The sequence below is a fragment of the Protopterus annectens genome, chromosome 8.part0 (genome assembly GCF_019279795.1).
Source record: "Protopterus annectens isolate FY-2018-M chromosome 8.part0, PAN1.0, whole genome shotgun sequence".
Lineage (NCBI taxonomy): Eukaryota > Metazoa > Chordata > Ceratodontiformes > Protopteridae > Protopterus > Protopterus annectens.
In genome coordinates, this window is record NC_056741.1 from 1,865,557,522 (window position 1) to 1,865,572,492 (window position 14,971).

Consider the following 14,971-nt stretch of genomic DNA (forward strand, 5'->3'; position numbering starts at 1 on the left):
TGGTAAGAGCAACCGGAGACACATTGAAAAATAAAACAAAAAAGTTCTTATTAGAGCTACCACCAACACCTGAACGGGCATTCAAAACACAAATCAGCCCTTCTCAGAGCTCACAGAAATCTGTATCAGCTCCGGTAAGACCAGTTGGAGGCACAGACACAGCTTCGGTGAACCAAACAAAACAGTTCTTTTTAGAACTACCGCATCTGCCTGAAAGGGCATTCAAAACACAAAACAGCTCTTCTCAGAGCTCATAGAGATCTGTAACAGCTCTATATAGAGCTCCAGCTGCCCACAGGGCTAAAACAGCTCTTTTTAGAGCTAGCTCCACCACTGACTACACGTGGAAATCTGTTCACCGTTCAGGATCAAGAGTGAAAGGCTTTGTGAAATAAGGTAGATGATAGCATAATATGTTTTGATTAGCACCTGTTGGCTTTTGTGAGGAACACAACACTCTTGGCAGGTGTGTCCTGCAAAAGGAATGTAATGGCATCTGGCCTGTGATTTCTTCTTGTGTGTAGTGGTGTAATAAAATTATATATCTTGTATCAGAAACAGATACATGTTATAGGAAACAGTATTATTGACTATACTACTACAAGGAAAATCTGAAGGTATGAAAAGCGCTGAAGTAGTCAGTTTAGTATTGACCACAGGTATGTGTTGACATGTCAAATGTCACAGCTGTATATATAGTACCTACAGGGCTGTCACCGTTACAAATTATGAAAGTGGGAGCTGCTTTGTAGAAATGTCAGACATAGCAGGTCAAAACATACCTACAGCCATGCATACTCCACAAATAAACATATTAGCACACAGCAAAGCTTAGGCCAGGAGTCATGGAGCCTTGGCTGGCATGTACGAGTAGAGGAAGAGTAGAGCAAGGCAAGATGTCTGCTGAGCTATTCAGCAATATCCTGTAGGAGCGTGTTAGACAGCCCTTAAAATGAACGTTGCACGGACAATGTACCCCATTTGTAGGTGAAAGCTATGCAAATTATGTAAATCTGCGATACATGAAACAGTAAGCTGTCCGTGCAAGAGTAGAGTTATGTGCAGAAATGTACTCGGATGTTGACCGAGTTACGTTCTGCAAGTAGCTAAACGGAGCAATGTCAGCTGCAAATAAAGGATGAATTCAGTTGAAGAAGCATGCCAATGGCCAAATATAAGGCCGGTGGCATATTTTTCCATTGGAAATTAATAAAACTCTATTTGTCCTCCCCCGATCTCCGGTGTGTAAGCGTAGCGCAGTGGCGCGAAAACACGCTGCGCTTTTAAAACAAGAAAAATATTTAAAATACACATAGAAATTGTAATTTTAGTTAACAGTTAGTTCGCCATGCAGGTGAATGGCAAGCTGAAGACAAGATGGCTACTGAGTACTGGTCGCTATGTGTGGAAGCACTCTGTCAAAGATGTAACCAAGCATTAATAGGCAATCTGATGCAATTGAGGCTGAGGATAGTGAATCACAATTTGTCATGCCATATGGGCCAAGCCACTACAGTGGAAGAGTAGGTTAAGTGGACTATCAGAGTAGAAGATAGGTGACATCATGAGTGTGTATGTATAAAATAATGTAATCCTATCGGAGCAATGTGTCACATGTTTGCTGTCAGTTACTCATCAGTGGAAGAGGCGTGTTATGATTTATCCTAGGTACAGTCAGGAAACTGACGGTGTACGCCATGGATATCACTGAAGTTTCTTGCAAACCTGCTCACAGTGTGTTCGTGCCTGTGCGCGCCTGCAAGCCCGAGTAAGCATGTGTGCGCGCATGTCAGCCCGTGTGCGCACGTTGAAGAACGAGTAAGCTAGTATAAGAATGTTGAAGCCCGTGTAATGTCGTGTAAGCCAGTGTACACGTTTGTAAGCATGTATAAATCTGTACTACACACATCACACACATACTGCACACTCTGAAACACATGCTGCCAATACTATACACATCAGTCAAATGGCACATGGATGGATAATAAATCTTCAGAATCAACACTGCTGTAAACTATACTACATTGATGGTCATAGCTGCAATGCATCATGCCTGCTTACATACACCTAGAAGGATATCACACTTTGTGTTAACAACATTTTAACATTAATACAGTGCTATAAAGCCACCCTGTGCATCAGCACCATGTTAGTCTGTTCCTGCATCAATGTTACACATTACAGGTGGTGGCACAGGTGTCATCATATGCACAGGGTATGGTGTTTCTTTTCCAGACCCTGTCATTGTGCCATCCAATCAACATGTAAGTATGTGTGTGTGTGTGAGGGGCAACAGTGTTTGCATGGCCCAATGTTGATGCAATGTGTGTGTGTATGTGTTAGCCCTAGCTGTTTGTTTCATGTGTGTGTGTCTACATGTACACAGTTTCAGCATGTGTCAGCCATATACAGGAGGTTGTGGGACAGTCACAGACCGTACCTGCCAGGCTGTACAGATCGTCATTACTGGCCATGGACACCCCTCCATGCATTCAACAATATTCCAGTCCTGCACCTGTCAATGTATACACATACATTCTTGGGATCTGTATCACAACCTGTGGATAAACAGGAGTCAGTAATGTTAACCTGATTTGCATAGTAGTGCCAGTTAATACATAGTTATATGAGCCATACTCATCCTCCAAAGTAATAACCACTGCTGACTGTTGCTGAGATGTGCACACGACCATTTAAATGTGCTGTACTATCATTGTCGTCAATGTCCCTTGTACTACCCAGCAACAAAATAACTGGTCACTACACAACTATAACCCAGGATCACTACAGCACACAGTATGTGCACTATCACAGAGCCATAGCAGATTTACATACATCAAAGGTGTTCACGTACAGATAATGCAGCACATTTAATAGTGCTAATATCCACATACATATCAATATCTATCTACATTACATATATATAAATAGATATACACACACACACACACACACACACACACACACACACACACACACACACACACACACACCTGGCAGGGTTGGGATCAGAACACAGACCTAACTACCTTATCACACTACAGCATTACGCATGTACAGAACGCTCTGCCGTGATTACTAGATCACAGCATTCACACAGGCACACATCTAGCTTGCTGGCATCAGCATCAAAGGCAAAGACACTGTATAGATTCTACGGAGAGTGAGTAGTGTAAAAGCAATGTACTGTTGTCATGCAGCGGGAAACTCTCAAACACACACACACACGTGGCAGGATTGGGATTAGAACACAGACCTAACTACCTTATCACACTACAGCATTACACATTTACAGAATGTTCTACTGAGATTACTAAACACAGCACTCCCAGAGGCATACTTCTAGGTGGGTGACATCATCCAAAAAGGCAAAGACGCTGATAGGGAATGTATGTGGTGTGAGGCATCTAAAAGCATTACTGTCTCCCCAGGCAGCTGGAAACACACACACAGGCACACACTTGGCAGGGCTGGAAGTCAAACATACACCTAACTACCTTATCACACTACAGCAATACGCATTTACAGAATGCGCTACTGAGACTACTGAACACAGCATTCCCAGAGGCATACTTCTAGGTGGGTGACATCATCCGGAAAGGCAAAGATGCCGATTGGGAATGTATGTGGTGTGAGGCATCTAAACGCATTACTGTGTCCCCAGGCATCTGGAAACACACACACACACACACACTTGGCAGGGCTGGGAGTCGAACATACACCTAACTACCTTATCACACTATAGCAATATGCATTTACAGAACACGCTACCGAGATTACTCAACCCAGCACTCCCAGAGGCATACTTCTAGGTGGATGACATCATCCACAAAGGCAAAGACGCCGATAGGGAATGTATGTGGTGTGAGGCATCTAAAAGCATTACCATGTCCCCAGGCAGCTGGAAACACACACACACAGGCACACACTTGGCAGGGCTGGGAGTCGAACATACACCTAACTACCTTATCACACCACAGAAATACGCATTTACAGAAAGCGCTACCAAGATTACTCAACACAGCACTCCCAGAGGCATACTTCTAGGTGGGTGACATCATCCGCAAAGGCAAAGACGCCGATAGGGAATGTATGTGGTGTGAGACATCTAAAAGCATTACCGTGTCCCCAGGCAGCTGGAAACACACATACTTGGCAGGTCTGGGAGTCGAAAATACACCTAACTACCTTATCACACCACAGAAATACGCATTTACAGAAAGTGCTACCAAGATTACTCAACACAGCACTCCCAGAGGCATACTTCTAGGTGGGTGACATCATCCGCAAAGGCAAAGACGCCGATAGGGAATGTATGTGGTGTGAGACATCTAAAAGCATTACCGTGTCCCCAGGCAGCTGGAAACACACACACTTGGCAGGGCTGGGAGTCGAACATACACCTAACTACCTTATCGCACTACAGCAATACGCATTTACAGAACGCGCTACCGAGATTACTGAACACAGCACTCCCGGAGGCATACTTCTAGGTGGGTGACATCATCCACAAAGGCAAAGACACCGATAGGGAATGTATGTGGTGTGAGGCATCTAAAAGCATTACTGTGTCCCCAAGCAGCTGGAAACACACACACACACACACACACACACACTTGGCAGGGCTGGGAGTCGAACATATACCTAACTACCTTATCACACCACAGCATTATGCATTTACAGAATGCGTTACTGAGATTACTGAACACAGCACTCCCAGAGGCATACTTCTAGGTGGGTGACATCTTTGCAAAGGCAAGGATGCCGATAGGGAATGTATAGAGAGTGAGCAGTCTGAAAGCATATTACTGTCCCAAGGTAGACGTAGACAAACACATGGCAGTGGTGTGATCGGGGCAACTAAATATCTACGGAGCACTACAACAACACTACATAGATACGGGACGCGCCACAGACAGTACACCCTGCAAGACAGTCAGCCAGTGTGTTCAATGTAGGCATCCATCGTGACATTGAAAATGGACATCTGTTGCCTGGATGTCTACCATCGCTATACAGGATGTCAATGGCCATGCCCATACACAGAGGCACATCACTGACACAAGGTGTCACTGGCCATGCCCACACACTTAGTATGACATGTTCATTTGGAATGTACTGTGTGTCCATCTACACAATGACTTACTGGGCATGCTCACACACTTAGCAGTTGCAAAGGGCCGGCTTGCATGCACACGGATTCTAAACACGTAAGGGCGCAGTTTGGAATGTACTGTGTGTCCAAAAACACAACGGCATACTGGGCATGCTCACACACTTAGCAGTTGCAAAGGGCCGTCTTGCATGCACACGGATTCTAAACACGTAAGGGCGCAGTGTGGAATGTACTGTGTGTCCAACTACACAATGGCGTACTGGGCATGCTCACACACTTAGCAGTTGCAAAGGGCCATCTTGCATGCACATGGATACTAAACACGGAAGGGCACAGTATGGTATTACGGTCCCCACGTACATGAAGGCCACTCACATGTATTGACCAGTACACACTCAGGAGCCATCACAGATGTCTCAGGTGCAGATCACAGAGGTACACACCGCAGTCTACAATGTAGCCCTCAGACATCACCATGTTGTTGGACCAGCAATACATCAACACAACACCATGTGACTCATGACCAGTGGACTGTACATAGGTGTAAAGCAACTGTGCAGACTACACATGTACCGACAGGGTTCCATCATGTGTTATGCATTGCAATGATACCACTGTACATAACCAGGTCGGCTCTACACATAACAGGGGCCCTGGGTCTTACACAGCTGTGACAAATGACTATTGCTGTACACCAATGAACACACATGTTTGGATATGTTATACATGTAATTGCAGTGGATATGTGCATGGACCACACACACAACACATATGTACATAGCATAGCTTTTGCTGTCCTCCGTGCAGACAAGTGGCTACAGCAATCATACGCACGCAAATGGAAGGTGGGTCCATGGCTGTTGAATGCCAACAGTACATGAGGTAGCAATGTTGACCGAGGACACATTCCCTCTGTACTAGTTACCCATGACACCCATCATATCATACAACAGTCCATGTGTTATGTATGTCAACACACATGTCCACCGATTGCAATGCATACAAACATGGCTACATGACAGGCATGTAGGACCAACACACATGTACAAACTGTAGTGTGCATGCAGCTGCCATGCATGTGCAGTAGCTGATGTAAGTAACTCATCTGTGCCTAACTACAACATGCAGTTGCAATGCAGCCCCATCATTGACACCTGTATATGGTGACATACTGACAGTACGGTAGGATGTACATCAGGTATGGATGGATGTGTGTACGTAAAGTGGTGCTCCACCTGTGTAGATGGATGTTCACCGGGTACGGCTCACAGGTGTCTCACACGCCATCATACCATTACATGTGCAAACAGTACGCTATGTTACTGTTACCTGACAATGAAGACATAAAACCTACACAGCGGTCAGGTGTTACCGACTGTACGTCACTCGACACCTGTAACACTTACATCCTCCCGTGTGCATATAGCAGCACAATTGCCAGACATAGCGTTGGTACGCATAATGGGGCCAGTACTGCTGCATGTCTGTCAGACGTATCATCATATAACTGGTGTATCATTCACAGTACTGCCATGTGTGTTTGCATGTGTGACCATATATGCCACATATGGTGAGGAATACATCCCAATTGTGACACACCCCTGTACACTGTTGTTGACATCTGTACATACAGTAGTGTGGAAAGCATGACATAGGCAGGTGTGGTGTGTGTATCACACACATCAGCTATCCGTATGTGTATGACAGTTGTGGTCTCCACAGTGTGTGTGTGTGTGTGTGTGTGTGTGTGTGTGTGTGTGTGTGTGTGTGTGTGTGTGTGTGTGTGTGTGTGTGTGTGTGTGTGTGTGTGTGTGTGTGTGTGTGTGTGTGTGTGTGTGTGTGTGTGTGTGTGTGTGTGTGTGTGTGTGTGTATGTATGTATGGCTGTCTGGTGCATGGAGTGAGGGTGTATGCTACCATACAGAACACACAGGATCCCAACCCCTCATGGTGATGCAGTCTACTACCCTGCTGATGCCATTGGTCTCAACCGTACTGGCTACCTGTACATGTCCCTTCTCTGTGTCGCGTTGTGTGGGTGCACAGTACTGTGAGGGTGATGACCACATAGGCAAGTGTCCTCACCTCAACACTATGTGGTGTGCGTTATAGTTCATAGGTTCATAGGTTCATAGGTTCATACTAGGCTATCTGCCCTAGGGCATTTATAAGCCTAGCCAGAGTGTGTTTGGCTTTCGCCACCCATTTTAAATTAATTTTGCTATGCCTTTTTTTGAGGTTAGTATACTGTGCCTCTGTCTAACAGTGACACAGAAGTGATAGCCGGGGTAAACCTACGATCTCCCATCCACTCATCAAGATTCCTCTTGAAGAGAGTCAATGTGGGACTCTGCCTAACCTGGACTGGGATTTTATTCCAGAGTGAAGGGAGCCTCTGGGTTATGAATCTGTCCCTCCAGCATGTCCTATTTATTTCAGTGCTGAGGTTCAAGTCTCTCGAGCGTGTAGTTCAATGGGATTGGGATTTTCTGAGGTGCAGCATGTCCATTAATTCCGAGTTGGACATGGCTTTATACGTCAGGCACAGATCGCCTCTGAGCAGGCGGTATGCCACTGAGTAGAGCTGGAGTTTCTTTAACCGGGCAGCATATGGCATCTCTTTGAGCCCTTTGATCCTCTTGGTGAGGTACTTTTGGGGTCTTTCCAGTTGCTGCAGGTGTCTGGTAAGGTACATCCCAAAAGGAACATTGTACTCAATTATGGGCCTGATGAGGGATGAGTAAAGAGGTACAATGACCTCCCCTGATCTAGATGTCAATCCCTTCATGATTAAGGTGGGCTATATAAAATGTTTTTCTAACCACTTTGGCCACGTGGTTTTCAAATGAGAGATTGCTATCAACTTGGGTCCCCAGGTCCCTAATGACTTCTTCTGTACTTAATGGATTACCACCTATGTGGTAATTTGTGGGCACTTTGTTTTTGCCAAAGGGGATGACTATACACTTTTTGGCGTTTAGCTTGAGGCCATGACTCTGGCACCAGTTGTCTGTTTCTATGAGGCCCTTTTGGAGGATGCTTGTGTCGGCTGGAGAGTTGATTATGGCACCCAGTTTGCAGTCATCTGCGAACTTGGTCAGCCACAGTCCTTCCGTGTTGGCCTGTACCACCGAGAAATATATACCGAACAAGAGAGGTCCCAGGACTGAGCCTTGTGGGATGCCACTTGTAACTGGTTTGGAGTCTGACATGGCTCCAGCAATTCTAACCATGTGGGTTCTGTCCTTGAGCCAGTTTGCAACCCATCTAGTGACATAGGGGTTTATATTTAAGCTGGTGAGCTTGTCTATAATGCCCGAGTGGGGTATTGTATCGAAGGCTTTTGCGAGGTCCAGGTAGGCTGTGTGGACCACCTTCCCCTCATCAATGGCTTTGGTGACTGTTTCAAAGAAATCGACCAGGTTTAAGAGGCAGGATCTGCCCTTAACAAAGCCAAACTGGGTAGGATCCAGTGTCTGTAGGTGCCCAATATCTTTATTTATGAGGTCCATGATGATCCTTTCCATAGCTTTGCAGACCAAGCTAGTCAGGCTTATGGGGGCAATAGTTTCCAGGATCCGTTGAGGCACCACCTTTGTGGAGAGGGACCACTGTTGCTGTACGCCATTCTTTGGGTCCATATCCTGTAGTAAGGCTAAGATTGAACAGTAGTTTTATGTTTGGGTTTAGCTCTTCTTGGAGTTCATGTAGGACGCAGCCCGGGACACCATCTGGTCCCATTGATGCTGTGTTTTTTGCTTTGGAGAGGGCGGCTCTTACCTGAGCATCTGAGATGTCAGGGGGGCAGCACTCTGTTGGGATAGATATTTGCCCTTTTGGTGGGGAGAGGGGGGAGAAGTTTGAGCTGAACCTGTCAGCTAGGATGTTGGCAATGTCTGTGGGTTCGGTGTATTTTTTGTCATTTTGGACTAATTCTGAGCATATCTGGGAATTCCCACCCAGGTTCCTAACATAACTAAAGAAAGCCTTGTGATTATCCTTAGTGTCCTGTGCAATTTTTCTCTCGAAGCTGGCCTTAGACGATTTTATGAGTGCCCGTAGTTTTTTGCTAATACTGATCAGAGATGCCTTCCCTTTTTGGGATTTTGCTCTATCATGTAGTAGCTTCCTCCTTCTATTGTATAGTTTGTTTATGGCTGGGGTCCACCAGACAGGACGTCTGCCTTTGGAGGATTGGGTCTTGGTTTTATTTGGGATTGCATGATCCATTCATACCTGAAGGTGTTCATAGAATGTGTTTATAAAGGATTCTGCGGTCTGGGCCGTATTTTCCACAGGCCCGGGGGCTTTGAAGGATTTTGCCTCGGTTTTGAGGTGTGTGAAATTTGCTTTAGAGAAGTTTTTCACTGTGGTTTTCTGGGCAGGGGGTGGGGTCGGGATGTCAATATCCAGTGAGATTAGTTTATGATCTGATCTTACCAGTGAGGGATACACTTCTGGTCTGGAGCATAGTGTTCCCATGTTGGTGATGATCAGGTCCAGTATGTTTTCCCCTCTTGTGGGAGTGGTAACAAGTTGTTCCATAACATTTGAGTTTATAAATTCTAGGAACCTTTGGGCTAGGGTGTTGGAGCTAGAGTAATGCTCCCAGTCTATGTTTGGGTAGTTGAAGTCACCCAATATAATGGTGTTTGGAGAGACCTTCATATTTTCCAGTATTCTCAGGAAGGCCAAGTGGGGTTCCTGTGTTTGGGAGGGTGGTCTGTAGCAGGCTATAAACTGGAAGGCAGTTTTACCCACAGTTAGTTGCACATGGATAGTCTCTGATGCTTCGTGCTGTGCCACCAACCTGGAGGTGTGGGTATCTTTGACGAATATTGATACTCCTCCTCCTTTTGTGGTTTGGTCCAAGTTTTGGGGCCAAAAAGCATGGTATGAGGTATAACCTGGTAGTGCTAGGGTGCTCTTGGGAGCCTTGAACCAGGTTTCTGTTACTGCACAGATATCGATGTTCTCCATGCTAAGGAGAGTTTCGAGTGTGTGCATCTTGAGGTTTAGACTTCTGGCGTTGAGTAGCATTACTCTTAGTTTCTTATCCCTTGTGATACCTATGGAGGTGGGTTTGTCTTTTGAGCCTTGCCTAAAAAAGGCACTATGGGGGTAGCAAGAGCCTTTGCCAATATCTGAAAGCCCAGGGGTGACAGGTGCAAGCCGTCCCTAGCGAAGCATCGTGGCTTGTCGAGCATGTCATCCCAGGCTGACAGGCATTGGATCCCCTTTGAATGACACCAACACTTAAACCAATTGTTGAAATTGATCATCTTGTCTTCATATTGTGGCATCATTCTTGGTGAGGGTAAGATGCTCTCAAGGTCAGGGTCTAACTGGCCTAGGCTACATGCTCAGAGAGCTCTTCTATGTCTCTTTTCATGTAGTCCAGGGAGGTACGTCTCAGGTCATTCACACCAGCATGGACAATGACTGAGTCATATTTGTACTTGCCTTGGAGTGACCTGAGTGCTTGTGTTATGTGGCGGATCCTAGCGCCTGACAGGCAGCTCACCGTGACCTTCTCCTTGTTTAGCCTGGTGAGCGGGGTGTCAGTGTGCCTGACGATAGAGTCACCTATTACAAGTGTATCAGGTGTGTTGTTTAGCCTTAAGGGCTGTGACTGTTCGGCACACTGGCTTTGTGAGCTTTGTGTTGCATGTGTTTTGTTTTGGGGTAGCGGTTGCTTGGGTGTCTGCTTTGGAGGTCTCTGCTGCTTAGGCAGATTTTTATTTAGAGCCTCCGAGTATGTTTATGTGTGTTTATGTGTTTGGTTTGTTGTCATGGTAGGTCTATGTGAAACTGGAATTGTAGTGAGTGTGGTTTCCTTCTCCTCCTGACTGGTTACGCCAGTACTGAGTTGAGAGAGCTTAGCCTCCAGTTTGGCTATATGGTTGCATCTCTCACATGTGTTGGAATTTATTGGGAGGAGGAGAGGGTTGTCTGTGTACACGAGGCAGTTGTAACATTGCCTCAAGATTCCCAGATTCACCAGCTGGACCGGAGAGGAGATTGACAACTGACCTTTGGACATGCTAGAATAGTATTGGGAATTCCTTTATAATTGAAAAAAGGGCCAATGGGGAACAAGGTACTCAAAGGGAGTTTGTGAGGGTGTAGTGTTTTTAATTTTTTAGAGCTGACTTATATAATTGCTTTAGTGAGCAAGTGCCAGGTAACTTAAATGCAATGTGTTACAGGTAACTTAAATGCAAAAACGACAAACAGTAACTTTCTTTCAAGTGAAACAAGGAAATAAGTACAGTAAGCAATGCAGATATCACTAGGGATCCACAGAAGTGCTAAAAGGCCGCGTTTTAGGTGGAATTAGCATTTCAGGGAAATAAACAAACAACAAGCATACAAATAAAGCTTGATTCAGCAGGCCTGGATCTAGTCTATGCTACAGCAAACAAGGTGTACCAATTTCAGTAAGAAAGAGTTAGTGTTGTCAACCCCGTGAGTGTGGGCATGTTCCTGTACTGTGACAGGGTATTACTGCTACACAGTGAGGCCTCATGCTATCATGTAGCCTCTAATGTTATCATTGTCCAGACTGCTGTGATGTGACCTGGTATGGATGTCACGTCCCTAGCCACTGTAGCCTATTAAACTGCACACAGGCTGCTGGATCAGTATATGTGTGGACATCTGTGGTATGTTAGACTTTCCAGCTGTCTGGTTGAGGCTATGTATAGCATGCTGAGATTGCCATACGTGCCTGTGAGTACTCCACAGTTACACATGGCTACTTGCCTGTGAGTACTCCACAGTTACACATGGGAAACTGCAAACACTGCTACCTGTAGGCACATGCAAGTAGACCATAAAGAGGGAACCAGGGCATCATTACCAACATGCTGTTACTGTTGTTACCGAGACACATACTGTGAACATATAACAATGCATGCTACACCTGTACTACATGGTTGTGCACATATAACAATACATGCTACACCTGTACTACATGGTATGTCTGGTGCGTGTGAACAGTACACAACTAATGTAATATACACATCTCTCGCCATTTTTACACAACTAACGTAATATACACTTCTCTCACTAGTCATACACAACTAATGTAATATACACATCTCACTATTCTGTTCACCCTGTGCATCAGACGATTTGAGCATGTCCCTGCACCGATGGTGTGGATGACAGGGATGTGGCACAGGCTTCATCATATGCACAGGGTGATAATGTGTGCCAGGTGCATAGGCTGCACCAATGGGTGACATCATGTGTGTGGGTAAGGGCCGGTGATATGACTGGACATGTCTGTTCAGTATGCATGTGAGTGTTGTGGTGCCCTACAGATGTGTTTGCTGTGTGCGTGTATGTGTGCACACAGTTCTGCCTTTTGTGAGGCCTACACAAGGGTATTATTGACAGCTCCAGATTGTACAGACCAGGTTGTACAGCTCACTGTGTCTGGCCACAGCCATGTGACCTGTGCCTGCCAGGGGTTGCACGGGCACTACCAGGCGGAGGTGCAGATTGGCTACTGTCCGACAACACATGTCCACCGGAACCATGTCCCCGCTGGGAATGTCCAGGGCCATGTCCATATGGCCTGCTGTGTCCTGGTGTGGACAGCGCAGCACCAGCTTCACTGCTACTGCTACCGGCACTATGGGAGCGGACATGTGAGGTGGCATGCTCACATTGACCTGCACTAGGTGGTGTAGCTGGCCTACTCCCACGTGGCCTATGCCTCACTCCTACCAGATGTTCCAGCACAGACAGCTCACGCTAGCAGATTGCCATGCCACGGTCAAGGATTCCGACCATGTCACCCAATTGCCTGTCCAGAACATCAGCAATCTGCTGTTGAGCATTTGCCAATGCCTGGATGTTGTCATTTAGGGTACGGATAGCAGCCCTCTGCAGCCTCTGCCCTTCTCTGTTCTGCCATCCAGCACGTGCCTGTGCTGCCATTACAGTCTGGAACATGCTTCTGGTGATACCAGCTGCTGCACTTTGTCCTACAGGTGCATGTCTGCCAGAGGTCCTCCTACAAGCAGCACCTGCCACATGCCTGTGTGGCACATCTGCAGACATTACACTGACACCATGGTGTGGAGACACACCTTCTGTAGCCACCACACGTTCCTGTTCCACGCTAACAGATGCTGACTGTCCTTCCTCTATGGCCACTGGTGACATGGTATGTGTTGGTAGCAGAACTGTGTGCAGGGAAGAGGGGGACATAGCTGGGATGGCAACCATTGGCACAGATTCAGCCCCTGACAACCCTGCCTGTACCTCATGCATATGTTCATCACTGCTAGTATCTGTGGGGACGCTAACATCAGATGGACCGCAGGAGGGTAACACACCTACATCACCTGTGAATGCAAAGAAAGACTCTAAATTACAATAAACACACACACAGACACACACACACACACACAGACACAGACACACACACACACACACACAGACACACACACACACACACACACACACACACACACACACACACACACACACACACACACACACACACACACACACACACACACACACACACACACACACACACACACACACACACACACACACACCATGCATGTGATTTGGCAGATGGCATGCAGCATGCCTGTGATATAGCAGACGGCATGCAGCTCAGACATTAATAATGTTAGTAAGCATACCCCCTGGGGTGCACAATACAGCAAGCAGGTGTCATATCAGTAGCCATGCAATTCATACAATCATGGTAGTATGCATGCATCCCCGTGATACACCATGTGGACCAGAACAGGATAACAGTACACACGGCTGTACGCTGGAAGGCGTGTACGAGGCATTATCTGTAAGACATAATGATGGTGACATGTCACAGTTTCAGAAATGTACAGAGATACTGCTGCACATACATTTCTATGACATCTAGTACATCTGCACAGTTATCTTTGCAAATCATCATGACACTGACACGACTGACATGTTTGTGTCACACACATGTTACACCCGTTATGCATTGGATATCATCACCATATATGTGTGTCACCTCATTACAGTGTTCATACTCCATGTGAATGCTGTCTTGATGTGGGCATGTCTGTTTGCCTGCACTGGTGTTCTTACCTATCTGCACATGCCTGGATGTGTCCAAGGTAATGCTGTTGACCTTGATGCTGTGTATATGTCACATATCAACACAGACACAGTCTTAATGGACTTGAGCAGTGACAATTCACACATACGCATGGAAACCTGTACATGCATGTGTTTTGCCATATACATCTACATAGCACTGTACAGCTGTTCAACATCCTGCCATGGATCGCCTGTGTTGCACATGTGATAGACATGGGACAATGGCTAGTCGGATGTCATTCGCAGGGATGGTTATCAACCATAGCATGTACGGTCAAGGTTTCCTAGCTGTAACCGACAGCCATTATGCCACCGCGAGGTGCATCAGTGCCACATTACTGATCCAGACAGTTGATACTACATCTACCATGCGGCCATCACACCATGTAAGACTGGGATGACATGTGCAGCTTTGATGGACAGGGTTGCATGGTATGGTGGGAGTATGTCACATGTATGGCACAGGGATCTGTCCAGCATGTGGCGATCCTAGTATTAGGATGGTGGCTGTCCATGACGTATGTCTTTCATATCAGGATATGGACATGTAGCATGTCCATCATCATGGTGTAGCAAATGTCTTTATGCAAGATAGACAACATGCTGCATAGTGGAGGTGAGGATTGTGAAGGCTGGTATCGCCCATCCACGCATGGCCATTACCCCTTAAAGGTGATATGTGATCCAATATTGGTCACCCCAGTGCTGTATATGCCTGTCCAATGATCTCCGTGCTCAT